This window comes from Hippocampus guttulatus, chromosome 20 (assembly GCF_054856545.1).
Source record: "Hippocampus guttulatus isolate MCC_2025c chromosome 20, RoL_Hgut_1.0, whole genome shotgun sequence".
NCBI classification, from domain to species: Eukaryota; Metazoa; Chordata; class Actinopteri; order Syngnathiformes; family Syngnathidae; genus Hippocampus; species Hippocampus guttulatus.
In genome coordinates this window covers 11,725,001-11,752,500 of record NC_141280.1, presented here as the reverse complement: position 1 = coordinate 11,752,500, position 27,500 = coordinate 11,725,001, and the positions used below count along the sequence as shown (strand labels likewise).

Genomic DNA, 27,500 nt, shown 5'->3' with positions numbered 1-27,500 from the left:
AAATCTCTTATTGATGTGTTGCACCTCCGCTGGAAAAGCACACTTTTGCAACAGACATCAAGTACCGAGGAGCTGCGTGCTCGCAGCGGACCGTATGCGAGCCTGACAGGCTGAGCGCTCAAACCACCACGGGAGCGGGCCCCTCCTTCGTGCACTCGGGAGGAGGTGAATAAATGAAAAAAATTCACCCCACCAATCCACCCCCGACCCGGAAGTGCCCTGTCAGCTATAAAAGGGACAATTTTCACTTCTTTTCTCGCTTACGGCCATACTACCCTGAGAACGCCCGATCTCGTCCGATCTCGGAAGCTAAGCAGGGTCGGAACTGGTTAGTACTTGGATGGGAGACCGCCTGGGAATACCAGGTGCTGTAAGCTTTTGCACCCACCTCCAATTCACAACACAAATCACTGCTCTTGCCTAAAATTTTGGCTTTCATTTGTCATTCAACTTTCACTTATCCTGTGTTTTGAAATCGTTTCCTTCAAGTTGATTTGACAGATCAACGTCTCTTTGGAATAAAATAATGTCCAACAGAGGGAGCCGTCTGCACGCTGCTCGGTCATGATAGCACTTGGACAAGAAGCAGCTTGGGATTTCCGCCTGCTGCATGCTTTTGCACCTCCACTGGAAAAGCAAATCTTTGCAACAGACATCAAGTACCGAGGAGCTGCGTGCTCGCAGCGGACCGTATGCGAGCCTGACAGGCTGAGCGCTCAAACCACCACGGGAGCGGGCCCCTCCTTCGTGCACCCGCGAGGAGGTGAATAAATTAAAAAAAAATTCACCCCACTACTCCGCCCCCGACCCGGAAGTGCCCTGTCAGCTATAAATGGGACAATTTTAACTTATTTTCTCGCTTACGGCCATACTACCCTGAGAACGCCCGATCTCGGAAGCTAAGCAGGGTCGTGCCTGGTTAGTACTTGGATGGGAGACCGCCTGGGAATACCAGGTGCTGTAAGCTTTTGCACCCACGTGAACACTCTTTCACGTTATTTCGCGCTTCCTTTTCTCCACTTTTTCACCTCAGCCTTAACTGGGAGAGCCACAACGTTGAACTGACATTTTTTAATCTCTTATTGATGTGTTGCACCTCCGCTGGAAAAGCACACTTTTGCAACAGACATCAAGTACCGAGGAGCTGCGTGCTCGCAGCGGGCCGTATGCGAGCCTGACAGGCTGAGCGCTCAAACCACCACGGGAGCGGGCCCCTCCTTCGTGCACTCGCGAGGAGGTGAATAAATGAAAAAAAATCACCCCACTACTCCACCCCCGACCCGGAAGTGCCCTGTCAGCTATAAAGGGGACAATTTTCACTTCTTTTCTCGCTTACGGCCATACTACCCTGAGAACTCCCGATCTCGGAAGCTAAGCAGGGTCGGGCCTGGTTAGTACTTGGATGGGAGACCGCCTGGGAATACCAGGTGCTGTAAGCTTTTGCACCCACCTCCAATTCACAACACAAATCACTGCTCTTGCCTAAAATTTTGGCTTTCATTTGTCATTCAACTTTCACTTATCCTGTGTTTTGAAATCGTTTCCTTCAAGTTGATTTGACAGATCAACGTCTCTTTGAAATAAAATAATGTCCAACAGAGGGAGCCGTCTGCACGCTGCTCGGTCATGATAGCACTTGGACAAGAACCAGCTTGGGATTTCCGCCTGCTGGATGCTTTTGCACCTCCACTGGAAAAGCAAAATTTTGCAACAGACATCAAGTACCGAGGAGCTGCGTGCTCGCAGCGGACCGTATGCGAGCCTGACAGGCTGAGCGCTCAAACCACCACGGGAGCGGGCCCCTCCTTCGTGCACCCGCGAGGAGGTGAATAAATGAAAAAAAATCACCCCACTACTCCGCCCCCGACCCGGAGGTGCCCTGTCAGCTATAAAAGGGACAATTTTCACTTCTTTTCTCGCTTACGGCCATACTACCCTGAGAACGCCCGATCTCGTCCGATCTCGGAAGCTAAGCAGGGTCGGGCCTGGTTAGTACTTGGATGGGAGACCGCCTGGGAATACCAGGTGCTGTAAGCTTTTGCACCCACCTCCAATTCACAACACAAATCACTGCTCTTGCCTAAAATTTTGGCTTTCATTTGTCATTCAACTTTCACTTATCCTGTGTTTTGAAATCGTTTCCTTCAAGTTGATTTGACAGATCAACGTCTCTTTGGAATAAAATAATATCCAACAGAGGGAGCCGTCTGCACGGGGCTCGGTCATGATAGCACTTGGACAAGAAGCAGCTTGGGATTTCTGCCTGCTGGATGCTTTTGCACCTCCACTGGAAAAGCAAATTTTTGCAACAGACATCAAGTACCGAGGAGCTGCGTGCTCGCAGCGGACCGTATGCGAGCCTGACAGGCTGAGCGCTCAAACCACCACGGGAGCGGGCCCCTCCTTCGTGCACTCGGGAGGAGGTGAATAAATGAAAAAAATTCACCCCACTACTCCGCCCCCGACCCGGAAGTGCCCTGTCAGCTATAAAGGGGACAATTTTCACTTCTTTTCTCGCTTACGGCCATACTACCCTGAGAACGCCCGATCTCCGAAGCTAAGCAGGGTCGGGCCTAGTTAGTACTTGGATGGGAGACCGCCTGGGAATACCAGGTGCTGTAAGCTTTTGCACCCACCTCCAATTCACAACACAAATCACTGCTCTTGCCTAAAATTTTGGCTTTCATTTGTCATTCAACTTTCACTTATCCTGTGTTTTGAAATCGTTTCCTTCAAGTTGATTTGACAGATCAACGTCTCTTTGGAATAAAATAATGTCCAACAGAGGGAGCCGTCTGCACGGGGCTCGGTCATGATAGCACTTGGACAAGAAGCAGCTTGGGATTTCCGCCTGCTGGATGCTTTTGCACCTCCACTGGAAAAGCAAATTTTTGCAACAGACATCAAGTACCGAGGAGCTGCGTGCTCGCAGCGGACCGTATGCGAGCCTGACAGGCTGAGCGCTCAAACCACCACGGGAGCGGGCCCCTCCTTCGTGCACTCGCGAGGAGGTGAATAAATGAAAAAAAAAATCACCCCACTACTCCGCCCCCGACCCGGAAGTGCCCTGTCAGCTATAAAAGGGACAATTTTCACTTCTTTTCTCGCTTACGGCCATACTACCCTGAGAACGCCCGATCTCGTCCGATCTCGGAAGCTAAGCAGGGTCGGGCCTGGTTAGTACTTGGATGGGAGACCGCCTGGGAATACCAGGTGCTGTAAGCTTTTGCACCCACGTGAACACTCTTTCACGTTATTTCGCGCTACCTTTTCTCCACTTTTTTCACCTCAGCCTTAACTGGGGCACCCACAACGTTGAACTGATATTTTTAAATCTCTTATTGATGTGTTGCACCTCCACTGGAAAAGCAAAATTTTGCAACAGACATCAAGTACCGAGGAGCTGCGTGCTCGCAGCGGACCGTATGCGAGCCTGACAGGCTGAGCGCTCAAACCACCACGGGAGCGGGCCCCTCCTTCGTGCACTCGCGAGGAGGTGAATAAATGAAAAAAAATCACCCCACTACTCCGCCCCCGACCCGGAAGTGCCCTGTCAGCTATAAAAGGGACAATTTTCACTTCTTTTCTCGCTTACGGCCATACTACCCTGAGAACGCCCGATCTCGTCCGATCTCGGAAGCTAAGCAGGGTCGGGCCTGGTTAGTACTTGGATGGGAGACCGCCTGGGAATACCAGGTGCTATAAGCTTTTGCACCCACGTGAACACTCTTTCACGTTATTTCGCGCTACCTTTTCTCCACTTTTTTCACCTCAGCCTTAACTGGGGGACCCTCAACGTTGAACTGATATTTTTAAATCTATTATTGATGTGTTGCAACTCCGCTGGAAAAGCACACTTTTGCAACAGACATCAAGTACCGAGGAGCTGCGTGCTCGCAGCGGACCGTATGCGAGCCTGACAGGCTGAGCGCTCAAACCACCACGGGAGCGGGCCCCTCCTTCGTGCACTCGGGAGGAGGTGAATAAATGAAAAAAATTCACCCCACCACTCCGCCCCCGACCCGGAAGTGCCCTGTCAGCTATAAAGGGGACGATTTTCACTTCTTTTCTCGCTTACGGCCATACTACCCTGAGAACGCCCGATCTCGTCCGATCTCGGAAGCTAAGCAGGGTCGGGCCTGGTTAGTACTTGGATGGGAGTCCGCCTGGGAATACCAGGTGCTGTAAGCTTTTGCACCCACGTGAATACTCTTTCACGTTATTTCGCGCTTCCTTTTCTCCACTTTTTCACCTCAGCCTTAACTGAGAGAGCCACAACGTTGAACTGACATTTTTAAATCTCTTATTGATGTGTTGCACCTCCGCTGGAAAAGCACACTTTTGCAACAGACATCAAGTACCGAGGAGCTGCGTGCTCGCAGCGGGCCGTATGCGAGCCTGACAGGCTGAGCGCTCAAACCACCACGGGAGCGGGCCCCTCCTTCGTGCACTCGCGAGGAGGTGAATAAATGAAAAAAAATCACCCCACTACTCCGCCCCCGACCCGGAAGTGCCCTGTCAGCTATAAAAGGGACAATTTTCACTTCTTTTCTCGCTTACGGCCATACTACCCTGAGAACGCCCGATCTCGTCCGATCTCGGAAGCTAAGCAGGATCGGGCCTGGTTAGTACTTGGATGGGAGACCGCCTGGGAATACGAGGTGCTGTAAGCTCTTGCACCCACGTGAATACTCTTTCACGTTATTTCGCGCTACCTTTTCTCCACTTTTTTCACCTCAGCCTTAACTGGGGGACCCACAACGTTGAACTGATATTTTTAAATCTCTTATTGATGTGTTGCACCTCCACTGGAAAAGCAAAATTTTGCAACAGACATCAAGTACCGAGGAGCTGCGTGCTCGCAGCGGACCGTATGCGAGCCTGACAGGCTGAGCGCTCAAACCACCACGGGAGCGGGCCCCTCCTTCGTGCACTCGGGAGGAGGTGAATAAATGAAAAAAATTCACCCCACCACTCCGCCCCCGACCCGGAACTGTCCTGTCAGCTATAAAGGGGACAATTTCCACTTCTTTTCTCGCTTACGGCCATACTACCCTGAGAACGCCCGATCTCGTCCGATCTCGGAAGCTAAGCAGGGTCGGGCCTGGTTAGTACTTGAATGGGAGACCGCCTGGGAATACCAGGTGCTGTTAGCTTTTGCACCCACGTGAATACTCTTTCACGTTATTTCGCGCTTCCTTTTCTCCACTTTTTTCACCTCAGCCTTAACTGGGGGACCCTCAACGTTGAACTGATATTTTTAAATCTCTTATTGATGTGTGGCACCTCCGCTGGAAAAGCACACTTTTGCAACAGACATCAAGTACCGAGGAGCTGCGTGCTCGCAGCGGACCGTATGCGAGCCTGACAGGCTGAGCGCTCAAACCACCACGGGAGCGGGCCCCTCCTTCGTGCACTCGGGAGGAGGTGAATAAATGAAAAAAATTCACCCCACCACTCCACCCCCGACCCGGAAGTGCCCTGTCAGCTATAAAGGGGACAATTTTCACTTATTTTCTCGCTTACGGCCATACTACCCTGAGAACGCCCGATCTCGTCCGATCTCGGAAGCTAAGCAGGGTCGGGCCTGGTTAGTACTTGGATGGGAGACCGCCTGGGAATACCAGGTGCTGTAAGCTTTTGCACCCACGTGAATACTCTTTCACGTTATTTCGCGCTTCCTTTTCTCCACTTTTTCACCTCAGCCTTAACTGGGAGAGCCACAACGTTGAACTGACATTTTTAAATCTCTTATTGATGTGTTGCACCTCCGCTGGAAAAGCACACTTTTGCAACAGACATCAAGTACCGAGGAGCTGCGTGCTCGCAGCGGACCGTATGCGAGCCTGACAGGCTGAGCGCTCAAACCACCACGGGAGCGGGCCCCTCCTTCGTGCACTCGGGAGGAGGTGAATAAATGAAAAAAATTCACCCCACCACTCCACCCCCGACCCGGAAGTGCCCTGTCAGCTATAAAAGGGACAATTTTCACTTCCTTTGTCGCTTACGGCCATACTACCCTGAGAACGCCCGATCTCGTCCGATCTCGGAAGCTAAGCAGGGTCGGGCCTGGTTAGTACTTGGATGGGAGACCGCCTGGGAATACCAGGTGCTGTAAGCTTTTGCACCCACGTGAACACTCTTTCACATTATTTCGCGCTTCCTTTTCTCCACTTTTTCACCTCAGCCTTAACTGGGAGAGCCACAACGTTGAACTGACATTTTTAAATCTCTTATTGATGTGTTGCACCTCCGCTGGAAAAGCACACTTTTGCAACAGACATCAAGTACCGAGGAGCTGCGTGCTCGCAGCGGACCGTATGCGAGCCTGACAGGCTGAGCGCTCAAACCACCACGGGAGCGGGCCCCTCCTTCGTGCACTCGCGAGGAGGTGAATAAATGAAAAAAATTCACCCCACTACTGCGCCCTCGACCCGGAAGTGCCCTGTCAGCTATAAAGGGGACCATTTTCACTTCTTTTCTCGCTTACGGCCATACTACCCCGAGGGCGCCCGATCTCGTCCGATCTCGGAAGCTAAGCAGGGTCGGGCCTGGTTAGTACTTGGATGGGAGACCGCCTGGGAATACCAGGTGCTGTAAGCTTTTGCACCCACGTGAACACTCTTTCACGTTATTTCGCGCTTCCTTTTCTCCACTTTTTCACCTCAGCCTTAACTGGGAGAGCCACAACGTTGAACTGACATTTTTAAATCTCTTATTGATGTGTTGCACCTCCGCTGGAAAAGCACACTTTTGCAACAGACATCAAGTACCGAGGAGCTGCGTGCTCGCAGCGGACCGTATGCGAGCCTGACAGGCTGAGCGCTCAAACCACCACGGGAGCGGGCCCCTCCTTCGTGCACTCGGGAGGAGGTGAATAAATGAAAAAAAATCACCCCACCACTCCGCCCCCGACCCGGAAGTGCCCTGTCTGCTATAAAGGGGACAATTTTCACGTTTTCCCTCGCTTACGGCCATACTACCCTGAGAACGCCCGATCTCGTCCGATCTCGGAAGCTAAGCAGGGTCGGGCCTGGTTAGTACTTGGATGGGAGACCGCCTGGGAATACCAGGTGCTGTAAGCTTTTGCACCCACGTGAACACTCTTTCACGTTATTTCGCGCTACCTTTTCTCCACCTTTTTCACCTCAGCCTTAACTGGGGGACCCTCAACGTTGAACTGATATTTTTAAATCTCTTATTGATGTGTGGCACCTCCGCTGGAAAAGCACACTTTTGCAACAGACATCAAGTACCGAGGAGCTGCGTGCTCGCAGCTGGCCGTATGCGAGCCTGACAGGCTGAGCGCTCAAACCACCACGGGAGCGGGCCCCTCCTTCGTGCACTCGCGAGGAGGTGAATAAATGAAAAAAAATCACCCCACTACTGCGCCCCCGACCCGGAAGTGCCCTGTCAGCTATAAAGGGGACAATTTTCAGTTCTTTTCTCGCTTACGGCCATACTACCCTGAGAACGCCCGATCTCGTCAGATCTCGGAAGCTAAGCAGGGTCGGGCCTGGTTAGTACTTGGATGGGAGACCGCCTGGGAATACCAGGTGCTGTAAGCTTTTGCACCCACGTGAACACTCTTTCACGTTATTTCGCGCTTCCTTTTCTCCACTTTTTCACCTCAGCCTTAACTGGGAGAGCCACAACGTTGAACTGACATTTTTAAATCTCTTATTGATGTGTTGCACCTCCGCTGGAAAAGCACACTTTTGCAACAGACATCAAGTACCGAGGAGCTGCGTGCTCGCAGCTGGCCGTATGCGAGCCTGACAGGCTGAGCGCTCAAACCACCACGGGAGCGGGCCCCTCCTTCGTGCACTCGGGAGGAGGTGAATAAATGAAAAAAATTCACCCCACCACTCCACCCCCGACCCGGAAGTGCCCTGTCAGCTATAAAAGGGACAATTTTCACTTCTTTTCTCGCTTACGGCCATACTACCCTGAGAACGCCCGATCTCGTCCGATCTCCGAAGCTAAGCAGGGTCGGGCCTGGTTAGTACTTGGATGGGAGACCGCCTGGGAATACCAGGTGCTGTAAGCTTTTGCACCCACCTCCAATTCACAACACAAATCACTGCTCTTGCCTAAAATTTTGGCTTTCATTTGTCATTCAACTTTCACTTATCCTGTGTTTTGAAATCGTTTCCTTCAAGTTGATTTGACAGATCAACGTCTCTTTGGAATAAAATAATGTCCAACAGAGGGAGCCGTCTGCACGGGGCTCGGTCATGATAGCACTTGGACAAGAAGCAGCTTGGGATTTCCGCCTGCTGGATGCTTTTGCACCTCCACTGGAAAAGCAAAATTTTGCAACAGACATCAAGTACCGAGGAGCTGCGTGCTCGCAGCGGACCGTATGCGAGCCTGACAGGCTGAGCGCTCAAACCACCACGGGAGCGGGCCCCTCCTTCGTGCACTCGGGAGGAGGTGAATAAATGAAAAAAAATCACCCCACCACTCCGCCCCCGACCCGGAACTGCCCTGTCAGCTATAAAGGGGACAATTTTCACTTCTTAAGGCCATACTACCCTGAGAACGCCCGATCTCGTCCGATCTCGGAAGCTAAGCAGGGTCGGGCCTGGTTAGTACGTGGATGGGAGACCGCCTGGGAATACCAGGTGCTGTAAGCTTTTGCACCCACGTGAATACTCTTTCACGTTATTTCGCGCTACCTTTTCTCCAATATTTCACCTCAGCCTTAACTGGGAGAGCCACAACGTTGAACTGACATTTTTAAATCTCTTATTGATGTGTTGCACCTCCGCTGGAAAAGCACACTTTTGCAACAGACATCAAGTACCGAGGAGCTGCGTGCTCGCAGCGGACCGTATGCGAGCCTGACAGGCTGAGCGCTCAAACCACCACGGGAGCGGGCCCCTCCTTCGTGCACTCGGGAGGAGGTGAATAAATGAAAAAAATTCACCCCACTACTGCGCCCCCGACCCGGAAGTGCCCTGTCAGCTATAAAGGGGACAATTTTCACTTCTTTTCTCGCTTACGGCCATACTACCCTGAGAACGCCCGATCTCGTCCGATCTCGGAAGCTAAGCAGGGTCGGGCCTGGTTAGTACTTGGATGGGAGACCGCCTGGCAATACGAGGTGCTGTAAGCTTTTGCACCCACGTGAATACTCTTTCACGTTATTTCGCGCTACCTTTTCTCCACTTTTTTCACCTCAGCCTTAACTGGGGGACCCACAACGTTGAACTGATATTTTTAAATCTCTTATTGATGTGTTGCACTTCCGCTGGAAAAGCACACTTTTGCAACAGACATCAAGTACCGAGGAGCTGCGTGCTCGCAGCGGACCGTATGCGAGCCTGACAGGCTGAGCGCTCAAACCACCACGGGAGCGGGCCCCTCCTTCGTGCACTCGGGAGGAGGTGAATAAATGAAAAAAATTCACCCCACTACTGCGCGCCCGACCCGGAAGTGCCCTGTCAGCTATAAAGGGGACAATTTTCACTTCTTTTCTCGCTTACGGCCATACTACCCTGAGAACGCCCGATCTCGTCCGATCTCGGAAGCTAAGCAGGGTCGGGCCTGGTTAGTACTTGGATGGGAGACCGCCTGGCAATACCAGGTGCTGTAAGCTTTTGCACCCACGTGAACACTCTTTCACGTTATTTCGCGCTACCTTTTCTCCACTTTTTTCACCTCAGCCTTAACTGGGGGACCCTCAACGTTGAACTGATATTTTTAAATCTCTTATTGATGTGTTGCACCTCCGCTGGAAAAGCACACTTTTGCAACAGACATCAAGTACCGAGGAGCTGCGTGCTCGCAGCTGGCCGTATGCGAGCCTGACAGGCTGAGCGCTCAAACCACCACGGGAGCGGGCCCCTCCTTCGTGCACTCGCGAGGAGGTGAATAAATGAAAAAAATTCACCCCACTACTCCGCCCCCGACCCGGAAGTGCCCTGTCAGCTATAAAGGGGACAATTTTCACTTCTTTTCTCGCTTACGGCCATACTACCCTGAGAACGCCCGATCTCGGAAGCTAAGCAGGGTCGGGCCTGGTTAGTACTTGGATGGGAGACCGCCTGGGAATACCAGGTGCTGTAAGCTTTTGCACCCACGTGAACACTCTTTCACGTTATTTCGCGCTACCTTTTCTCCACTTTTTTCACCTCAGCCTTAACTGGGGGACCCTCAACGTTGAACTGATATTTTTAAATCTCTTATTGATGTGTTGCACCTCCGCTGGAAAAGCACACTTTTGCAACAGACATCAAGTACCGAGGAGCTGCGTGCTCGCAGCGGACCGTATGCGAGCCTGACAGGCTGAGCGCTCAAACCACCACGGGAGCGGGCCCCTCCTTCGTGCACCCGCGAGGAGGTGAATAAATGAAAAAAATTCACCCCACTACTCCGCCCCCGACCCGGAAGTGCCCTGTCTGCTATAAAGGGGACAATTTTCACGTTTTCCCTCGCTTACGGCCATACTACCCTGAGAACGCCCGATCTCGTCCGATCTCGGAAGCTAAGCAGGGTCGGGCCTGGTTAGTACTTGGATGGGAGACCGCCTGGGAATACCAGGTGCTGTAAGCTTTTGCACCCACGTGAACACTCTTTCACGTTATTTCGCGCTACCTTTTCTCCACTTTTTTCACCTCAGCCTTAACTGGGGGACCCTCAACGTTGAACTGATATTTTTAAATCTCTTATTGATGTGTTGCACCTCCGCTGGAAAAGCACACTTTTGCAACAGACATCAAGTACCGAGGAGCTGCGTGCTCGCAGCGGACCGTATGCGAGCCTGACAGGCTGAGCGCTCAAACCACCACGGGAGCGGGCCCCTCCTTCGTGCACTCGGGAGGAGGTGAATAAATGAAAAAAATTCACCCCACCACTCCGCCCCCGACCCGGAAGTGCCCTGTCAGCTATAAAGGGGACGATTTTCACTTCTTTTCTCGCTTACGGCCATACTACCCTGAGAACGCCCGATCTCGTCCGATCTCGGAAGCTAAGCAGGGTCGGGCCTGGTTAGTACTTGGATGGGAGACCGCCTGGGAATACCAGGTGCTGTAAGCTTTTGCACCCACGTGAATACTCTTTCACGTTATTTCGCGCTTCCTTTTCTCCACTTTTTCACCTCAGCCTTAACTGGGAGAGCCTCAACGTTGAACTGACATTTTTAAATCTCTTATTGATGTGTTGCACCTCCGCTGGAAAAGCACACTTTTGCAACAGACATCAAGTACCGAGGAGCTGCGTGCTCGCAGCGGACCGTATGCGAGCCTGACAGGCTGAGCGCTCAAACCACCACGGGAGCGGGCCCCTCCTTCGTGCACCCGCGAGGAGGTGAATAAATGAAAAAAATTCACCCCACTACTCCGCCCCCGACCCGGAAGTGCCCTGTCAGCTATAAAGGGGACAATTTTCACTTCTTTTCTCGCTTACGGCCATACTACCCTGAGAACGCCCGATCTCGTCCGATCTCGGAAGCTAAGCAGGGTCGGGCCTGGTTAGTACTTGGATGGGAGACCGCCTGGGAATACCAGGTGCTGTAAGCTTTTGCACCCACGTGAACACTCTTTCACGTTATTTCGCGCTACCTTTTCTCCACTTTTTTCACCTCAGCCTTAACTGGGGGACCCTCAACGTTGAACTGATATTTTTAAATCTCTTATTGATGTGTTGCACCTCCGCTGGAAAAGCACACTTTTGCAACAGACATCAAGTACCGAGGAGCTGCGTGCTCGCAGCTGGCCGTATGCGAGCCTGACAGGCTGAGCGCTCAAACCACCACGGGAGCGGGCCCCTCCTTCGTGCACCCGCGAGGACGTGAATAAATGAAAAAAATTCACCCCACTACTCCGCCCCCGACCCGGAAGTGCCCTGTCTGCTATAAAGGGGACAATTTTCACGTTTTCCCTCGCTTACGGCCATACTACCCTGAGAACGCCCGATCTCGTCCGATCTCAGAAGCTAAGCAGGGTCGGGCCTGGTTAGTACTTGGATGGGAGACCGCCTGGGAATACCAGGTGCTGTAAGCTTTTGCACCCACGTGAACCCTCTTTCACGTTATTTCGCGCTTCCTTTTCTCCACTTTTTCACCTCAGCCTTAACTGGGAGAGCCACAACGTTGAACTGACATTTTTAAATCTCTTATTGATGTGTTGCACCTCCGCTGGAAAAGCACACTTTTGCAACAGACATCAAGTACCGAGGAGCTGCGTGCTCGCAGCGGACCGTATGCGAGCCTGACAGGCTGAGCGCTCAAACCACCACGGGAGCGGGCCCCTCCTTCGTGCACTCGGGAGGAGGTGAATAAATGAAAAAAATTCACCCCACCACTCCGCCCCCGACCCGGAAGTGCCCTGTCAGCTATAAAGGGGACGATTTTCACTTCTTTTCTCGCTTACGGCCATACTACCCTGAGAACGCCCGATCTCGTCCGATCTCGGAAGCTAAGCAGGGTCGGGCCTGGTTAGTACTTGGATGGGAGACCACCTGGGAATACCAAGTGCTGTAAGCTTTTGCACCCACGTGAACACTCTTTCACGTTATTTCGCGCTACCTTTTCTCCACTTTTTTCACCTCAGCCTTAACTGGGGGACCCACAACGTTGAACTGATATTTTTAAATCTCTTATTGATGTGTTGCACCTCCGCTGGAAAAGCACACTTTTGCAACAGACATCAAGTACCGAGGAGCTGCGTGCTCGCAGCGGACCGTATGCGAGCCTGACAGGCTGAGCGCTCAAACCACCACGGGAGCGGGCCCCTCCTTCGTGCACTCGGGAGGAGGTGAATAAATGAAAAAAATTCACCCCACCACTCCGCCCCCGACCCGGAAGTGCCCTGTCAGCTATAAAGGGGACGATTTTCACTTCTTTTCTCGCTTACGGCCATACTACCCTGAGAACGCCCGATCTCGTCCGATCTCGGAAGCTAAGCAGGGTCGGGCCTGTTTAGTACTTGGATGGGAGACCGCCTGGGAATACCAGGTGCTGTAAGCTTTTGCACCCACGTGAACACTCTTTCACGTTATTTCGCGCTACCTTTTCTCCACTTTTTTCACCTCAGCCTTAACTGGGGGACCCTCAACGTTGAACTGATATTTTTAAATCTCTTATTGATGTGTTGCACCTCCGCTGGAAAAGCACACTTTTGCAACAGACATCAAGTACCGAGGAGCTGCGTGCTCGCAGCTGGCCGTATGCGAGCCTGACAGGCTGAGCGCTCAAACCACCACGGGAGCGGGCCCCTCCTTCGTGCACTCGCGAGGAGGTGAATAAATGAAAAAAATTCACCCCACTACTGCGCCCCCGACCCGGAAGTGCCCTGTCAGCTATAAAGGGGACAATTTTCACTTCTTTTCTCGCTTACGGCCATACTACCCTGAGAACGCCCGATCTCGTCCGATCTCGGAAGCTAAGCAGGGTCGGGCCTGGTTAGTACTTGGATGGGAGACCGCCTGGGAATACCAGGTGCTGTAAGCTTTTGCACCCACGTGAATACTCTTTCACGTTATTTCGCGCTTCCTTTTCTCCACTTTTTCACCTCAGCCTTAACTGGGAGAGCCTCAACGTTGAACTGACATTTTTAAATCTCTTATTGATGTGTTGCACCTCCGCTGGAAAAGCACACTTTTGCAACAGACATCAAGTACCGAGGAGCTGCGTGCTCGCAGCGGACCGTATGCGAGCCTGACAGGCTGAGCGCTCAAACCACCACGGGAGCGGGCCCCTCCTTCGTGCACCCGCGAGGAGGTGAATAAATGAAAAAAATTCACCCCACTACTCCGCCCCCGACCCGGAAGTGCCCTGTCAGCTATAAAGGGGACAATTTTCACTTCTTTTCTCGCTTACGGCCATACTACCCTGAGAACGCCCGATCTCGTCCGATCTCGGAAGCTAAGCAGGGTCGGCCCTGGTTAGTACTTGGATGGGAGACCGCCTGGGAATACCAGGTGCTGTAAGCTTTTGCACCCACGTGAACACTCTTTCACGTTATTTCGTGCTTCCTTTTCTCCACTTTTTCACCTCAGCCTTAACTGGGAGAGCCACAACGTTGAACTGATATTTTTAAATCTCTTATTGATGTGTTGCACCTCCGCTGGAAAAGCACACTTTTGCAACAGACATCAAGTACCGAGGAGCTGCGTGCTCGCAGCGGACCGTATGCGAGCCTGACAGGCTGAGCGCTCAACCACCACGGGAGCGGGCCCCTCCTTGGTGCACTCGGGAGGAGGTGAATAAATGAAAAAAATTCACCCCACCACTCCGCCCCCGACCCGGAAGTGCCCTGTCAGCTATAAAGGGGACGATTTTCACTTCTTTTCTCGCTTACGGCCATACTACCCTGAGAAAGCCCGATCTCGTCCGATCTCGGAAGCTAAGCAGGGTCGGGCCTGGTTAGTACTTGGATGGGAGACCGCCTGGGAATACCAGGTGCTGTAAGCTTTTGCACCCACGTGAACACTCTTTCACGTTATTTCGCGCTACCTTTTCTCCACTTTTTTCACCTCAGCCTTAACTGGGGGACCCTCAACGTTGAACTGACATTTTTAAATCTCTTATTGATGTGTCGCACCTCCGCTGGAAAAGCACACTTTTGCAACAGACATCAAGTACCGAGGAGCTGCGTGCTCGCAGCGGGCCGTATGCGAGCCTGACAGGCTGAGCGCTCAAACCACCACGGGAGCGGGCCCCTCCTTCGTGCACTCGGGAGGAGGTGAATAAATGAAAAAAATTCACCCCACCACTCCGCCCCCGACCCGGAAGTGCCCTGTCAGCTATAAAGGGGACAATTTTCACTTCTTTTCTCGCTTACGGCCATACTACCCTGAGAACGCCCGATCTCGTCCGATCTCGGAAGCTAAGCAGGGTCGGGCCTGGTTAGTACTTGGATGGGAGACCGCCTGGGAATACCAGGTGCTGTAAGCTTTTGCACCCACGTGAACACTCTTTCACGTTATTTCGCGCTACCTTTTCTCCACTTTTTTCACCTCAGCCTTAACTGGGGGACCCTCAACGTTGAACTGATATTTTTAAATCTCTTATTGATGTGTTGCACCTCCGCTGGAAAAGCACACTTTTGCAACAGACATCAAGTACCGAGGAGCTGCGTGCTCGCAGCTGGCCGTATGCGAGCCTGACAGGCTGAGCGCTCAAACCACCACGGGAGCGGGCCCCTCCTTCGTGCACTCGCGAGGAGGTGAATAAATGAAAAAAATTCACCCCACTACTGCGCCCCCGACCCGGAAGTGCCCTGTCAGCTATAAAGGGGACAATTTTCACTTATTTTCTCGCTTACGGCCATACTACCCTGAGAACGCCCGATCTCGTCCGATCTCGGAAGCTAAGCATGGTCGGGCCTGGTTAGTACTTGGATGGGAGACCGCCTGGGAATACCAAGTGCTGTAAGCTTTTGCTCCCACGTGAACACTCTTTCACGTTATTTCGCGCTACCTTTTCTCCACTTTTTTCACCTCAGCCTTAACTGGGGGACCCACAACGTTGAACTGATATTTTTAAATCTCTTATTGATGTGTTGCACCTCCGCTGGAAAAGCACACTTTTGCAACAGACATCAAGTACCGAGGAGCTGCGTGCTCGCAGCGGACCGTATGCGAGCCTGACAGGCTGAGCGCTCAAACCACCACGGGAGCGGGCCCCTCCTTCGTGCACTCGGGAGGAGGTGAATAAATGAAAAAAATTCACCCCACCACTCCGCCCCCGACCCGGAAGTGCCCTGTCAGCTATAAAGGGGACGATTTTCACTTCTTTTCTCGCTTACGGCCATACTACCCTGAGAACGCCCGATCTCGTCCGATCTCGGAAGCTAAGCAGGGTCGGGCCTGGTTAGTACTTGGATGGGAGACCGCCTGGGAATACCAGGTGCTGTAAGCTTTTGCACCCACGTGAATACTCTTTCACGTTATTTCGCGCTTCCTTTTCTCCACTTTTTCACCTCAGCCTTAACTGGGAGAGCCTCAACGTTGAACTGACATTTTTAAATCTCTTATTGATGTGTTGCACCTCCGCTGGAAAAGCACACTTTTGCAACAGACATCAAGTACCGAGGAGCTGCGTGCTCGCAGCGGACCGTATGCGAGCCTGACAGGCTGAGCGCTCAAACCACCACGGGAGCGGGCCCCTCCTTCGTGCACCCGCGAGGAGGTGAATAAATGAAAAAAATTCACCCCACTACTCCGCCCCCGACCCGGAAGTGCCCTGTCAGCTATAAAGGGGACAATTTTCACTTCTTTTCTCGCTTACGGCCATACTACCCTGAGAACGCCCGATCTCGTCCGATCTCGGAAGCTAAGCAGGGTCGGGCCTGGTTAGTACTTGGATGGGAGACCGCCTGGGAATACCAGGTGCTGTAAGCTTTTGCACCCACGTGAACACTCTTTCACGTTATTTCGCGCTACCTTTTCTCCACTTTTTTCACCTCAGCCTTAACTGGGGGACCCTCAACGTTGAACTGATATTTTTAAATCTCTTATTGATGTGTTGCACCTCCGCTGGAAAAGCACACTTTTGCAACAGACATCAAGTACCGAGGAGCTGCGTGCTCGCAGCTGGCCGTATGCGAGCCTGACAGGCTGAGCGCTCAAACCACCACGGGAGCGGGCCCCTCCTTCGTGCACCCGCGAGGACGTGAATAAATGAAAAAAATTCACCCCACTACTCCGCCCCCGACCCGGAAGTGCCCTGTCTGCTATAAAGGGGACAATTTTCACGTTTTCCCTCGCTTACGGCCATACTACCCTGAGAACGCCCGATCTCGTCCGATCTCGGAAGCTAAGCAGGGTCGGGCCTGGTTAGTACTTGGATGGGAGACCGCCTGGGAATACCAGGTGCTGTAAGCTTTTGCACCCACGTGAACACTCTTTCACGTTATTTCGCGCTACCTTTTCTCCACTTTTTTCACCTCAGCCTTAACTGGGGGACCCTCAACGTTGAACTGATATTTTTAAATCTCTTATTGATGTGTGGCACCTCCGCTGGAAAAGCACACTTTTGCAACAGACATCAAGTACCGAGGAGCTGCGTGCTCGCAGCGGACCGTATGCGAGCCTGACAAGCTGAGCGCTCAAACCACCACGGGAGCGGGCCCCTCCTTCGTGCACTCGCGAGGAGGTGAATAAATGAAAAAAATTCACCCCACTACTGCGCCCCCGACCCGGAAGTGCCCTGTCAGCTATAAAGGGGACAATTTTCACTTATTTTCTCGCTTACGGCCATACTACCCTGAGAACGCCCGATCTCGTCCGATCTCGGAAGCTAAGCAGGGTCGGGCCTGGTTAGTACTTGGATGGGAGACCGCCTGGGAATACCAGGTGCTGTAAGCTTTTGCACCCACGTGAATACTCTTTCACGTTATTTCGCGCTTCCTTTTCTCCACTTTTTCACCTCAGCCTTAACTGGGAGAGCCACAACGTTGAACTGACATTTTTAAATCTCTTATTGATGTGTTGCACCTCCGCTGGAAAAGCACACTTTTGCAACAGACATCAAGTACCGAGGAGCTGCGTGCTCGCAGCGGACCGTATGCGAGCCTGACAGGCTGAGCGCTCAAACCACCACGGGAGCGGGCCCCTCCTTCGTGCACTCGCGAGGAGGTGAATAAATGAAAAAAAATCACCCCACTACTCCGCCCCCGACCCGGAAGTGCCCTGTCAGCTATAAAAGGGACAATTTTCACTTCTTTTCTCGCTTACGGCCATACTACCCTGAGAACGCCCGATCTCGTCCGATCTCGGAAGCTAAGCAGGGTCGGGCCTGGTTGGTACTTGGATGGGAGACCGCCTGGGAATAACAGGTGCTGTAAGCTTTTGCACCCACGTGAACATTCTTTCACGTTATTTCGCGCTACCTTTTCTCCACTTTTTTCACCTCAGCCTTAACTGGGGGACCCACAACGTTGAACTGACATTTTTAAATCTCTTATTGATGTGTTGCACCTCCGCTGGAAAAGCACACTTTTGCAACAGACATCAAGTACCGAGGAGCTGCGTGCTCGCAGCGGACCGTATGCGAGCCTGACAGGCTGAGCGCTCAAACCACCACGGGAGCGGGCCCCTCCTTCGTGCACTCGCAAGGAGGTGAATAAATGAAAAAAATTCACCCCACTACTGCGCCCCCGACCCGGAAGTGCCCTGTCAGCTATAAAGGGGACAATTTTCACTTCTTTTCTCGCTTACGGCCATACTACCCTGAGAACGCCCGATCTCGGAAGCTAAGCAGGGTCGGGCCTGGTTAGTACTTGGATGGGAGACCGCCTGCGAATACCAGGTGCTGTAAGCTTTTGCACCCACGTGAACACTCTTTCACGTTATTTCGCGCTACCTTTTCTCCACTTTTTTCACCTCAGCCTTAACTGGGGGACCCACAACGTTGAACTCCATCCATCCATCCATCCATCTTCTACCGCTTATCCGGGGCCGGGTCGCGGGGGCAACAGCTTTAGCAGGGAAGCCCAGACTTCCCTCTCCCTAGCTACTTCTTCCAGCTCTCCCCGGGGGATCCCGAGGCGTTCCCAGGCCAGCTGGGTGACATAGTCACTCCAGCGTGTCCTGGGTCTTCCCCGGGGTCTCCTCCCGGTGGGACATGCCCGGAACACCTCACCAGGGAGGCGTTCAGGAGGCATCCGAATCAGATGCCCAAGCCACCTCATCTGGCTCCTCTCGATGTGGAGGAGAAGCGGCTCGACTCTGAGCCCCTCCCGGATGACCGAGCTTCTCACCTTATCTCTAAGGGAGAGCCCGGACACCCTGCGGAGAAAACTCATTTCGGCCGCTTGTATCCGGGATCTCGTTCTTTCGGTCACGACCCATAGCTCGTGACCATAGATGAGGGTTGGAACGTAGATCGACCGGTAAATTGAGAGCTTCGCCCTTTGGCTCAGCTCCTTCTTCACCACGACAGACCGATACAACGTCCGCATCACAGCAGACGCTGCACCGATCCGCCTGTCGATCTCTCGCTCCCTCCTGCCCTCACTCGTGAACAAGACCCCAAGATACTTAAACTCCTCCACTTGGGGCAAGATCTCTCCCCCGACCCGGAGGGGGCACTCCACCCTTTTCCGACTGAGGACCATGGTTTCAGATTTGGAGGTGCTGATTTTCATCCCAACCGCTTCACACTCAGCTGCGAAACGCTCCAGTGAGAGTTGGAGAGCCCCGTTTGAAGGAGCCAACAGCACCACATCATCTGCAAAAAGCAGGGATGCAATACTGAGGCCACCAAAACGGACGCCCTCAACGCTTCGGCTGCGCCTAGAAATTCTGTCCATAAAGATTATGAACAGAATCGGCGACAAAGGGCAGCCTTGGCGGAGTCCTACCCTCACTGGAAACGATTCCGACTTACTGCCGGCAATGCGAACCAAACTCTGACATCGGTGGTATAGTGACCGAATAGCCCGTATCAGGGGGTTCGGTACCCCATACCCACGAAGCACCCCCCACAGAACTCCCCGAGGGACACGGTCAAACGCCTTCTCCAAGTCCACAAAACACATGTAGACTGGTTGGGCGAATTCCCACATACCCTCGAGGACCCTGCTAAGGGTGTAGAGCTGGTCCACTGTTCCACGGCCGGGACGAAAACCACACTGCTCCTCCTCAATCTGAGGCTCGACTTCCTGACGGACCCTCCTCTCCAGCACCCCTGAATAGACCTTACCAGGGAGGCTGAGGAGTGTGATCCCTCTGTAGTTGGAACACACCCTCCGGTCCCCCCTTTTAAAAAGAGGGACTACCACCCCGGTCTGCCAATCCAGAGGCACTCTCCCCGTTGACCACGCGATGTTGCAGAGGCGTGTCAACCAGGACAGCCCCACAACATCCAGAGCCTTGAGGAACTCCGGGCGGATCTCATCCACCCCTGGGGCCCTGCCACCGAGGAGCTTTTTAACCACATCGGTGACTTCAACCACAGAGATAGGAGAGCCCACCTCAGGGTCCTCAGACTCTGCTTCCTCCAAGGAAGACGTGTTGGTGGAGTTGAGGAGGTCTTCGAAGTACTCTGCCCACCGGTTCACAACGTCCCGAGTCGAAGTCAGCAGCGCCCCATCCCCACTGTACACAGTGTTAGTGGTGCACTGCTTCCCCCTCCTGAGACGTCGGATGGTGGACCAGAATTTCCTCGAAGCCGTCCGGAAGTCGGCTTCCATGGCCTCACCGAACTCTTCCCACGCTCGGGTTTTTGCCTCGGCGACCACCGAAGCTGCGTTCCGCTTGGCCAGTCGATACCCGTCAGCTGCCTCTGGGGTCCCACAGGCCATAAAGGCTCGATAGGACTCCTTCTTCAGCTTGACGGCATCCCTTACTGCTGGTGTCCACCAGCGAGTACGAGGGTTGCCGCCACGACAGGCACCAACCACCTTACGGCCACAACTCAGATTGGCCGCCTCAACAATAGAGGCACGGAACATGGTCCACTCGGACTCAATGTCCCCCGTCTCCCCCGGAACATGGGAAAAGCTCTGTCGGAGGTGGGAGTTGAAACTCCTTCTGACAGGGGATTCTGCCAGACGCTCCCAACAAACCCTCACAATACGTTTGGGTCTGCCAGGACGGACCGGCATCTTCCCCCACCATCGGAGCCTACTCACCACCAGGTGGTGATCAGTTGACAGCTCCGCCCCTCTCTTCACCCGAGTGTCCAAAACATGCGGCCGCAAATCCGATGATACAACCACAAGGTCGATCATCGAACTACGGCCTAGGGTGTCCTGGTGCCAAGTGCACATATGGACACCCTTATGTTTGAACAAGGTGTTCGTTATGGACAATCCGTGGCGAGCACAGAAGTCCAATAACAAAACACCACTCGAGTTCTGATCGGGGGGGCCGTTCCTCCCAATCACGCCCCTCCAGGTCTCACTGTCATTGCCCACGTGAGCATTGAAGTCCCCCAGCAGAACAAGGGAGTCCCCAGCAGGAGTACTCTCCAGCACACCCTCCAAGGACTCCAAAAAGGGTGGGTATGCTGAGCTGCCGTTTGGTGCATATGCACAAACAACAGTCAGGACCCGTCCCCCCACCCGAAGGCGGAGGGAAGCAACCCTCTCGTCTACCGGTGTGAACCCCAATGTACAGGCACTGAGCCGGGGGGCAATGAGTATGCCCACACCTGCTCTGCGCCTCTCACCATGAGCAACTCCAGAGTGGAAGAGAGTCCAACCCCTCTCGAGAGAACTAGTACCAGAACCCAGGCTGTGTGTGGAGGCAAGTCCGACTATATCCAGTCGGAACTTCTCTACCTCACACACCAGCTCGGGCTCCTTCCCTGCCAGAGAGGTGACATTCCATGTCCCAAGAGCTAGCTTCTGCAGCCGAGGATCGGACCGCCAGGGTCCCCGCCTTTGGCTGCCGCCCAGCTCGCATTGCACCCGACCCCTTTGACCCCTCCCACGGGTGGTGAGACCATGAGAAGGGGGACCCACGTTGCCTCTTCGGGCTGAGCCCGGCCGGGCCCCAACGTTGAACTGACATTTTTAAATCTCTTATTGATGTGTTGCACCTCCGCTGGAAAAGCACACTTTTGCAACAGACATCAAGTACCGAGGAGCTGCGTGCTCGCAGCGGACCGTATGCGAGCCTGACAGGCTGAGCGCTCAAACCACCACGGGAGCGGGCCCCTCCTTCGTGCACTCGGGAGGAGGTGAATAAATGAAAAAAATTCACCCCACTACTGCGCCCCCGACCCGGAAGTGCCCTGTCAGCTATAAAGGGGACAATTTTCACTTCTTTTCTCGCTTACGGCCATACTACCCTGAGAACGCCCGATCTCGTCCGATCTCGGAAGCTAAGCAGGGTCGGGCCTGGTTAGTACTTGGATGGGAGACCGCCTGGGAATACCAGGTGCTGTAAGCTTTTGCACCCACGTGAACACTCTTTCACGTTATTTCGCGCTACCTTTTCTCCACTTTTTTCACCTCAGCCTTAACTGGGGGACCCACAACGTTGAACTGATATTTTTAAATCTCTTATTGATGTGTTGCACCTCCACTGGAAAAGCAAAATTTTGCAACAGACATCAAGTACCGAGGAGCTGCGTGCTCGCAGCGGACCGTATGCGAGCCTGACAGGCTGAGCGCTCAAACCACCACGGGAGCGGGCCCCTCCTTCGTGCACTCGGGAGGAGGTGAATAAATGAAAAAAATTCACCCCACCACTCCGCCCCCGACCCGGAACTGCCTTGTCAGCTATAAAGGGGACAATTTTCACTTCTTTTCTCCCTTACGGCCATACTACCCTGAGAACGCCCGATCTCGTCCGATCTCGGAAGCCAAGCAGGGTCGGGCCTGGTTAGTACTTGGATGGGAGACCGCCTGGGAATACCAGGTGCTGTAAGCTTTTGCACCCACCTCCAATTCACAACACAAATCACTGCTCTTGCCTAAAATTTTGGCTTTCATTTGTCATTCAACTTTCACTTATCCTGTGTTTTGAAATCGTTTCCTTCAAGTTGATTTGACAGATCAACGTCTCTTTGGAATAAAATAATGTCCAACAGAGGGAGCCGTCTGCACGCTGCTCGGTCATGATAGCACTTGGACAAGAAGCAGCTTGGGATTTCCGCCTGCTGCATGCTTTTGCACCTCCACTGGAAAAGCAAATTTTTGCAACAGACATCAAGTACCGAGGAGCTGCGTGCTTGCAGCGGACCGTATGCGAGCCTGACAGGCTGAGCGCTCAAACCACCACGGGAGCGGGCCCCTCCTTCGTGCACTCGCGAGGAGGTGAATAAATGAAAAAAAATCACCCCACTACTCCGCCCCCGACCCGGAAGTGCCCTGTCAGCTATAAAGGGGACAATTTTCACTTCTTTTCCCGCCTACGGCCATACTACCCTGAGAACGCCCGATCTCGTCCGATCTCGGAAGCTAAGCAGGGTCGGGCCTGGTTAGTACTTGGATGGGAGACCGCCTGGGAATACCAGGTGCTGTAAGCTTTTGCACCCACGTGAACACTCTTTCACGTTATTTCGCGCTACCTTTTCTCCACTTTTTTCACCTCAGCCTTAACTGGGGGACCCACAACGTTGAACTGATATTTTTAAATCTCTTATTGATGTGTTGCACTTCCGCTGGAAAAGCACACTTTTGCAACAGACATCAAGTACCGAGGAGTTGCGTGCTCGCAGCGGACCGTATGCGAGGCTGACAGGCTGAGCGCTCAAACCACCACGGGAGCGGGCCCCTCCTTCGTGCACGCGCGAGGAGGTGAATAATTAAAAAAAAAATTCACCCCACTATTCCGCCCCCGACCCGGAAGTGCCCTGTCAGCTATAAAGGGGACAATTTTCACTTCTTTTCTCGCTTACGGCCATACTACCCTGAGAACGCCCGATCTCGTCCGATCTCGGAAGCTAAGCAGGGTCGGGCCTGTTTAGTACTTGGATGGGAGACCGCCTGGGAATACCAGGTGCTGTAAGCTTTTGCACCCACCTCCAATTCACAACACAAATCACTGCTCTTGCCTAAAATTTTGGCTTTCATTTGTCATTCAACTTTCACTTATCCTGTGTTTTGAAATCGTTTCCTTCAAGTTGATTTGACAGATCAACGTCTCTTTGGAATAAAATAATGTCCAACAGAGGGAGCCGTCTGCACGGGGCTCGGTCATGATAGCACTTGGACAAGAAGCAGCTTGGGATTTCCGCCTGCTGCATGCTTTTGCATCTCCGCTGGAAAAGCACACTTTTGCAACAGGCATCAAGTACCGAGGAGCTGCGTGCTCGCAGCGGACCGTATGCGAGCCTGACAGGCTGAGCGCTCAAACCACCACGGGAGCGGGCCCCTCCTTCGTGCACTCGGGAGGAGGTGAATAAATGAAAAAAATTCACCCCACCACTCCACCCCCGACCCGGAAGTGCCTGTCAGCTATAAAGGGGACAATTTTCACATTTTTTCTCGCTTACGGCCATACTACCCTGAGAACGCCCGATCTCGGAAGCTAAGCAGGGTCGGGCCTGGTTAGTACTTGGATGGGAGACCGCCTGGGAATACCAGGTGCTGTAAGCTTTTGCACCCACCTCCAATTCACAACACAAATCACTGCTCTTGCCTAAAATTTTGGCTTTCATTTGTCATTCAACTTTCACTTATCCTGTGTTTTGAAATCGTTTCCTTCAAGTTGATTTGACAGATCAACGTCTCTTTGGAATAAAATAATGTCCAACAGAGGGAGCCGTCTGCACGCTGCTCGGTCATGATAGCACTTGGACAAGAAGCAGCTTGGGATTTCCGCCTGCTGCATGCTTTTGCACCTCCACTGGAAAAGCAAATTTTTGCAACAGACATCAAGTACCGAGGAGCTGCGTGCTCGCAGCGGACCGTATGCGAGCCTGACAGGCTGAGCGCTCAAACCACCACGGGAGCGGGCCCCTCCTTCGTGCACTCGCGAGGAGGTGAATAAATGAAAAAAATTCACCCCACTACTCCGCCCCCGACCCGGAACTGCCCTGTCAGCTATAAAGGGGACAATTTTCACTTCTTTTCTCGCTTACGGCCATACTACCCTGAGAACGCCCGATCTCGTCCGATCTCGGAACCTAAGCAGGGTCGGGCCTGGTTAGTACTTGGATGGGAGACCGCCTGGGAATACCAGGTGCTGTAAGCTTTTGCACCCACCTCCAAATCACAACACAAATCACTGCTCTTGCCTAAAATTTTGGCTTTCATTTGTCATTCAACTTTCACTTATCCTGTGTTTTGAAATCGTTTCCTTCAAGTTGATTTGACAGATCAACGTCTCTTTGGAATAAAATAATGTCCAACAGAGGGAGCCGTCTGCACGCTGCTCGGTCATGATAGCACTTGGACAAGAAGCAGCTTTGGATTTCCGCCTGCTGGATGCTTTTGCACCTCCACTGGAAAAGCAACATTTTGCAACAGACATCAAGTACCGAGGAGCTGCGTGCTCGCAGCGGACCGTATGCGAAACTGACAGGCTGAGCGCTCAAATCACCACGGGAGCGGGCCCCTCCTTCGTGCACCCGCGAGGAGGTGAATAAATGAAAAAAAATCACCCCACTACTCCGCCCACGACCCGGAAGTGCCCTGTCAGCTATAAAAGGGACAATTTTCACTTCTTTTCTCGCTTACGGCCATACTACCCTGAGAACGCCCGATCTCGTCCGATCTCGGAAGCTAAGCAGGGTCGGGCCTGGTTACTACTTGGATGGGAGACCGCCTGGGAATACCAGGTGCTGTGAGCTTTTGCACCCACGTGAACACTCTTTCACGTTATTTCGCGCTACCTTTTCTCCACTTTTTTCACCTCAGCCTTAACTGGGGGACCCTCAACGTTGAACTGATATTTTTAAATCTCTTATTGATGTGTTGCACCTCCGCTGGAAAAGCACACTTTTGCAACAGACATCAAGTACCGAGGAGCTGCGTGCTCGCAGCGGGCCGTATGCGAGCCTGACAGGCTGAGCGCTCAAACCACCACGGGAGCGGGGCCCTCCTTCGTGCACTCGCGAGGAGGTGAATAAATGAAAAAAATTCACCCCACTACTCCGGCCCCGACCCGGAAGGGCCCTGTCTGCTATAAAGGGGACAATTTTCACTTCTTTTCTCGCTTACGGCCATACTACCCTGAGAACGCCCGATCTCGTCCGATCTCGGAAGCTAAGCAGGGTCGGGCCTGGTTAGTACTTGGATGGGAGACCGCCTGGGAATACCAGGTGCTGTAAGCTTTTGCACCCTCGTGAACACTCTTTCACGTTATTTCGCGCTACCTTTTCTCCACTTTTTTCACCTCAGCCTTAACTGGGGGACCCTCAACGTTGAACTGATATTTTTAAATCTCTTATTGATGTGTTGCACCTCCGCTGGAAAAGCACACTTTTGCAACAGACATCAAGTACCGAGGAGCTGCGTGCTCGCAGCGGACCGTATGCGAGCCTGACAGGCTGAGCGCTCGAAACCACCACGGGAGCGGGCCCCTCCTTCGTGCACCCGCGAGGAGGTGAATAAATGAAAAAAATTCACCCCACTACTCCGCCCCCGACCCGGTAGTGCCCTGTCTGCTATAAAGGGGACAATTTTCACGTTTTCCCTCCCTTACGGCCATACTACCCTGAGAACGCCCGATCTCGTCCGATCTCGGAAGCTAAGCAGGGTCGGGCCTGGTTAGTACTTGGATGGGAGACCGCCTGGGAATACCAGGTGCTGTAAGCTTTTGCACCCTCGTGAACACTCTTTCACGTTATTTCGCGCTACCTTTTCTCCACTTTTTTCACCTCAGCCTTAACTGGGGGACCCTCAACGTTGAACTGATATTTTTAAATCTCTTATTGATGTGTTGCACCTCCGCTGGAAAAGCACACTTTTGCAACAGACATCAAGTACCGAGGAGCTGCGTGCTCGCAGCGGGCCGTATGCAAGCGTGACAGGCTGAGCGCTCAAACCACCACGGGAGCGGGCCCCTCCTTCGTGCACCCGCGAGGAGGTGAATAAATGAAAAACATTCACCCCACTACTCCGCCCCCGACCCGGAAGTGCCCTGTCTGCTATAAAGGGGACAATTTTCACTTCTTTTCTCGCTTACGGCCATACTACCCTGAGAACGCCCGATCTCGGAAGCTCAGCAGGGTCGGGCCTGGTTAGTACTTGGATGGGAGACCGCCTGGGAATACCAGGTGCTGTAAGCTTTTGCACCCACGTGAACACTCTTTCACGTTATTTCGCGCTACCTTTTCTCCACTTTTTTCACCTCAGCCTTAACTGGGGACCCACAACGTTGAACTGATATTTTTAAATCTCTTATTGATGTGTTGCACCTCCACTGGAAAAGCAAAATTTTGCAACAGACATCAAGTACCGAGGAGCTGCGTGCTCGCAGCGGACCGTATGCGAGCCTGACAGGCTGAGCGCTCAAACCACCACGGGAGCGGGCCCCTCCTTCGTGCACCCGCGAGGAGGTGAATAATTAAAAAAAAAATTCACCCCACTATTCCGCCCCCGACCCGGAAGTGCCCTGTCAGCTATAAAGGGGACAATTTTAACTTCTTTTCTCGCTTAAGGCCATACTACCCTGAGAACGCCCGATCTCGGAAGCTAAGCAGGGTCGGGCCTGGTTAGTACTTGGATGGGAGACCGCCTGGGAATACCAGGTGCTGTAAGCTTTTGCACCCACGTGAATACTCTTTCACGTTATTTCGCGCTACCTTTTCTCCACTATTTCACCTCAGCCTTAACTGGGAGAGCCACAACGTTGAACTGACATTTTTAAATCTCTTATTGATGTGTTGCACCTCCGCTGGAAAAGCACACTTTTGCAACAGACATCAAGTACCGAGGAGCTGCGTGCTCGCAGCGGACCGTATGCGAGCCTGACAGGCTGAGCGCTCAAACCACCACGGGAGCGGGCCCCTCCTTCGTGCACCCGCGAGGAGGTGAATAAATGAAAATAATTCACCCCACTACTCCGCCCCCGACCCGGTAGTGCCCTGTCTGCTATAAAGGGGACAATTTTCACGTTTTCCCTCGCTTACGGCCATACTACCCTGAGAA

General features: G+C 53.0%; 41 non-coding genes and 8 pseudogenes across 41 annotated transcripts in view; all 49 read left to right on the top strand.

Annotated features, from left to right (window-relative positions):
* Positions 1-258: 258 nt before the first annotated feature.
* Positions 259-377, top strand: LOC147188443 (5S ribosomal RNA). Its single transcript, XR_015098396.1, has one exon. It is a non-coding gene; the product is annotated as a 5S ribosomal RNA (ribosomal RNA).
* Positions 378-858: 481 nt separating this feature from the next.
* Positions 859-967, top strand: LOC147188442 (5S ribosomal RNA; annotated as a pseudogene).
* A 363-nt stretch (positions 968-1,330) lies between these two features.
* Positions 1,331-1,439, top strand: LOC147188441 (5S ribosomal RNA; annotated as a pseudogene).
* A 479-nt stretch (positions 1,440-1,918) lies between these two features.
* Positions 1,919-2,037, top strand: LOC147188440 (5S ribosomal RNA). Its single transcript, XR_015098575.1, has one exon. It is a non-coding gene; the product is annotated as a 5S ribosomal RNA (ribosomal RNA).
* A 479-nt stretch (positions 2,038-2,516) lies between these two features.
* Positions 2,517-2,625, top strand: LOC147188439 (5S ribosomal RNA; annotated as a pseudogene).
* Positions 2,626-3,106: 481 nt separating this feature from the next.
* On the top strand, positions 3,107-3,225 carry LOC147188438 (5S ribosomal RNA). The gene has a single exon (XR_015098574.1). It is a non-coding gene; the product is annotated as a 5S ribosomal RNA (ribosomal RNA).
* Positions 3,226-3,589: 364 nt separating this feature from the next.
* LOC147188437 (5S ribosomal RNA) lies at positions 3,590-3,708 on the top strand. Its single transcript, XR_015098157.1, has one exon. It is a non-coding gene; the product is annotated as a 5S ribosomal RNA (ribosomal RNA).
* A 364-nt stretch (positions 3,709-4,072) lies between these two features.
* Positions 4,073-4,191, top strand: LOC147188436 (5S ribosomal RNA). The gene has a single exon (XR_015097886.1). It is a non-coding gene; the product is annotated as a 5S ribosomal RNA (ribosomal RNA).
* A 363-nt stretch (positions 4,192-4,554) lies between these two features.
* Positions 4,555-4,673, top strand: LOC147188435 (5S ribosomal RNA). Its single transcript, XR_015098420.1, has one exon. It is a non-coding gene; the product is annotated as a 5S ribosomal RNA (ribosomal RNA).
* Positions 4,674-5,037: 364 nt separating this feature from the next.
* Positions 5,038-5,156, top strand: LOC147188434 (5S ribosomal RNA). Its single transcript, XR_015098140.1, has one exon. It is a non-coding gene; the product is annotated as a 5S ribosomal RNA (ribosomal RNA).
* A 364-nt stretch (positions 5,157-5,520) lies between these two features.
* Positions 5,521-5,639, top strand: LOC147188433 (5S ribosomal RNA). Its single transcript, XR_015098573.1, has one exon. It is a non-coding gene; the product is annotated as a 5S ribosomal RNA (ribosomal RNA).
* Positions 5,640-6,002: 363 nt separating this feature from the next.
* On the top strand, positions 6,003-6,121 carry LOC147188432 (5S ribosomal RNA). Its single transcript, XR_015098571.1, has one exon. It is a non-coding gene; the product is annotated as a 5S ribosomal RNA (ribosomal RNA).
* Positions 6,122-6,484: 363 nt separating this feature from the next.
* LOC147188431 (5S ribosomal RNA) lies at positions 6,485-6,603 on the top strand. The gene has a single exon (XR_015098158.1). It is a non-coding gene; the product is annotated as a 5S ribosomal RNA (ribosomal RNA).
* A 363-nt stretch (positions 6,604-6,966) lies between these two features.
* Positions 6,967-7,085, top strand: LOC147188430 (5S ribosomal RNA). Its single transcript, XR_015098570.1, has one exon. It is a non-coding gene; the product is annotated as a 5S ribosomal RNA (ribosomal RNA).
* Positions 7,086-7,449: 364 nt separating this feature from the next.
* LOC147188429 (5S ribosomal RNA) lies at positions 7,450-7,568 on the top strand. The gene has a single exon (XR_015097878.1). It is a non-coding gene; the product is annotated as a 5S ribosomal RNA (ribosomal RNA).
* A 363-nt stretch (positions 7,569-7,931) lies between these two features.
* LOC147188428 (5S ribosomal RNA) lies at positions 7,932-8,050 on the top strand. The gene has a single exon (XR_015098243.1). It is a non-coding gene; the product is annotated as a 5S ribosomal RNA (ribosomal RNA).
* A 470-nt stretch (positions 8,051-8,520) lies between these two features.
* On the top strand, positions 8,521-8,639 carry LOC147188427 (5S ribosomal RNA). Its single transcript, XR_015098485.1, has one exon. It is a non-coding gene; the product is annotated as a 5S ribosomal RNA (ribosomal RNA).
* Positions 8,640-9,002: 363 nt separating this feature from the next.
* On the top strand, positions 9,003-9,121 carry LOC147188426 (5S ribosomal RNA). The gene has a single exon (XR_015098459.1). It is a non-coding gene; the product is annotated as a 5S ribosomal RNA (ribosomal RNA).
* A 364-nt stretch (positions 9,122-9,485) lies between these two features.
* Positions 9,486-9,604, top strand: LOC147188425 (5S ribosomal RNA). Its single transcript, XR_015098250.1, has one exon. It is a non-coding gene; the product is annotated as a 5S ribosomal RNA (ribosomal RNA).
* Positions 9,605-9,968: 364 nt separating this feature from the next.
* LOC147188424 (5S ribosomal RNA) lies at positions 9,969-10,077 on the top strand (annotated as a pseudogene).
* A 364-nt stretch (positions 10,078-10,441) lies between these two features.
* LOC147188423 (5S ribosomal RNA) lies at positions 10,442-10,560 on the top strand. The gene has a single exon (XR_015098569.1). It is a non-coding gene; the product is annotated as a 5S ribosomal RNA (ribosomal RNA).
* A 364-nt stretch (positions 10,561-10,924) lies between these two features.
* On the top strand, positions 10,925-11,043 carry LOC147188422 (5S ribosomal RNA). The gene has a single exon (XR_015098568.1). It is a non-coding gene; the product is annotated as a 5S ribosomal RNA (ribosomal RNA).
* A 363-nt stretch (positions 11,044-11,406) lies between these two features.
* Positions 11,407-11,525, top strand: LOC147188421 (5S ribosomal RNA). The gene has a single exon (XR_015098567.1). It is a non-coding gene; the product is annotated as a 5S ribosomal RNA (ribosomal RNA).
* A 364-nt stretch (positions 11,526-11,889) lies between these two features.
* LOC147188420 (5S ribosomal RNA) lies at positions 11,890-12,008 on the top strand. Its single transcript, XR_015098150.1, has one exon. It is a non-coding gene; the product is annotated as a 5S ribosomal RNA (ribosomal RNA).
* A 363-nt stretch (positions 12,009-12,371) lies between these two features.
* LOC147188419 (5S ribosomal RNA) lies at positions 12,372-12,490 on the top strand. The gene has a single exon (XR_015098163.1). It is a non-coding gene; the product is annotated as a 5S ribosomal RNA (ribosomal RNA).
* A 364-nt stretch (positions 12,491-12,854) lies between these two features.
* LOC147188418 (5S ribosomal RNA) lies at positions 12,855-12,973 on the top strand. Its single transcript, XR_015098003.1, has one exon. It is a non-coding gene; the product is annotated as a 5S ribosomal RNA (ribosomal RNA).
* Positions 12,974-13,337: 364 nt separating this feature from the next.
* LOC147188417 (5S ribosomal RNA) lies at positions 13,338-13,456 on the top strand. The gene has a single exon (XR_015098566.1). It is a non-coding gene; the product is annotated as a 5S ribosomal RNA (ribosomal RNA).
* Positions 13,457-13,819: 363 nt separating this feature from the next.
* LOC147188416 (5S ribosomal RNA) lies at positions 13,820-13,938 on the top strand. The gene has a single exon (XR_015098167.1). It is a non-coding gene; the product is annotated as a 5S ribosomal RNA (ribosomal RNA).
* A 362-nt stretch (positions 13,939-14,300) lies between these two features.
* Positions 14,301-14,419, top strand: LOC147188415 (5S ribosomal RNA). Its single transcript, XR_015098067.1, has one exon. It is a non-coding gene; the product is annotated as a 5S ribosomal RNA (ribosomal RNA).
* Positions 14,420-14,783: 364 nt separating this feature from the next.
* On the top strand, positions 14,784-14,902 carry LOC147188414 (5S ribosomal RNA). The gene has a single exon (XR_015098565.1). It is a non-coding gene; the product is annotated as a 5S ribosomal RNA (ribosomal RNA).
* A 364-nt stretch (positions 14,903-15,266) lies between these two features.
* On the top strand, positions 15,267-15,385 carry LOC147188413 (5S ribosomal RNA). The gene has a single exon (XR_015098424.1). It is a non-coding gene; the product is annotated as a 5S ribosomal RNA (ribosomal RNA).
* A 364-nt stretch (positions 15,386-15,749) lies between these two features.
* LOC147188412 (5S ribosomal RNA) lies at positions 15,750-15,868 on the top strand. Its single transcript, XR_015098564.1, has one exon. It is a non-coding gene; the product is annotated as a 5S ribosomal RNA (ribosomal RNA).
* A 363-nt stretch (positions 15,869-16,231) lies between these two features.
* On the top strand, positions 16,232-16,350 carry LOC147188411 (5S ribosomal RNA). Its single transcript, XR_015098563.1, has one exon. It is a non-coding gene; the product is annotated as a 5S ribosomal RNA (ribosomal RNA).
* A 364-nt stretch (positions 16,351-16,714) lies between these two features.
* On the top strand, positions 16,715-16,833 carry LOC147188410 (5S ribosomal RNA). Its single transcript, XR_015098562.1, has one exon. It is a non-coding gene; the product is annotated as a 5S ribosomal RNA (ribosomal RNA).
* Positions 16,834-17,197: 364 nt separating this feature from the next.
* On the top strand, positions 17,198-17,316 carry LOC147188409 (5S ribosomal RNA). The gene has a single exon (XR_015098560.1). It is a non-coding gene; the product is annotated as a 5S ribosomal RNA (ribosomal RNA).
* Positions 17,317-17,679: 363 nt separating this feature from the next.
* Positions 17,680-17,798, top strand: LOC147188408 (5S ribosomal RNA). The gene has a single exon (XR_015098261.1). It is a non-coding gene; the product is annotated as a 5S ribosomal RNA (ribosomal RNA).
* Positions 17,799-18,162: 364 nt separating this feature from the next.
* LOC147188407 (5S ribosomal RNA) lies at positions 18,163-18,271 on the top strand (annotated as a pseudogene).
* A 3,459-nt stretch (positions 18,272-21,730) lies between these two features.
* LOC147188406 (5S ribosomal RNA) lies at positions 21,731-21,849 on the top strand. The gene has a single exon (XR_015098559.1). It is a non-coding gene; the product is annotated as a 5S ribosomal RNA (ribosomal RNA).
* Positions 21,850-22,213: 364 nt separating this feature from the next.
* On the top strand, positions 22,214-22,332 carry LOC147188405 (5S ribosomal RNA). The gene has a single exon (XR_015098260.1). It is a non-coding gene; the product is annotated as a 5S ribosomal RNA (ribosomal RNA).
* A 479-nt stretch (positions 22,333-22,811) lies between these two features.
* LOC147188404 (5S ribosomal RNA) lies at positions 22,812-22,930 on the top strand. Its single transcript, XR_015098055.1, has one exon. It is a non-coding gene; the product is annotated as a 5S ribosomal RNA (ribosomal RNA).
* Positions 22,931-23,296: 366 nt separating this feature from the next.
* Positions 23,297-23,415, top strand: LOC147188403 (5S ribosomal RNA). The gene has a single exon (XR_015098002.1). It is a non-coding gene; the product is annotated as a 5S ribosomal RNA (ribosomal RNA).
* A 478-nt stretch (positions 23,416-23,893) lies between these two features.
* On the top strand, positions 23,894-24,002 carry LOC147188402 (5S ribosomal RNA; annotated as a pseudogene).
* A 479-nt stretch (positions 24,003-24,481) lies between these two features.
* Positions 24,482-24,600, top strand: LOC147188401 (5S ribosomal RNA). Its single transcript, XR_015098225.1, has one exon. It is a non-coding gene; the product is annotated as a 5S ribosomal RNA (ribosomal RNA).
* A 479-nt stretch (positions 24,601-25,079) lies between these two features.
* Positions 25,080-25,198, top strand: LOC147188400 (5S ribosomal RNA). Its single transcript, XR_015098307.1, has one exon. It is a non-coding gene; the product is annotated as a 5S ribosomal RNA (ribosomal RNA).
* A 364-nt stretch (positions 25,199-25,562) lies between these two features.
* On the top strand, positions 25,563-25,681 carry LOC147188399 (5S ribosomal RNA). The gene has a single exon (XR_015098558.1). It is a non-coding gene; the product is annotated as a 5S ribosomal RNA (ribosomal RNA).
* A 365-nt stretch (positions 25,682-26,046) lies between these two features.
* LOC147188398 (5S ribosomal RNA) lies at positions 26,047-26,165 on the top strand. Its single transcript, XR_015098050.1, has one exon. It is a non-coding gene; the product is annotated as a 5S ribosomal RNA (ribosomal RNA).
* A 364-nt stretch (positions 26,166-26,529) lies between these two features.
* Positions 26,530-26,638, top strand: LOC147188397 (5S ribosomal RNA; annotated as a pseudogene).
* A 365-nt stretch (positions 26,639-27,003) lies between these two features.
* On the top strand, positions 27,004-27,112 carry LOC147188396 (5S ribosomal RNA; annotated as a pseudogene).
* A 363-nt stretch (positions 27,113-27,475) lies between these two features.
* The window catches only part of LOC147188395 (5S ribosomal RNA), a 119-nt gene continuing 94 nt past the window's right edge, over positions 27,476-27,500 (top strand). The window contains exon 1 of the ribosomal RNA XR_015098557.1: positions 27,476-27,500. This exon is cut by the window's right edge and continues 94 nt beyond it. This is a non-coding gene — a ribosomal RNA (5S ribosomal RNA).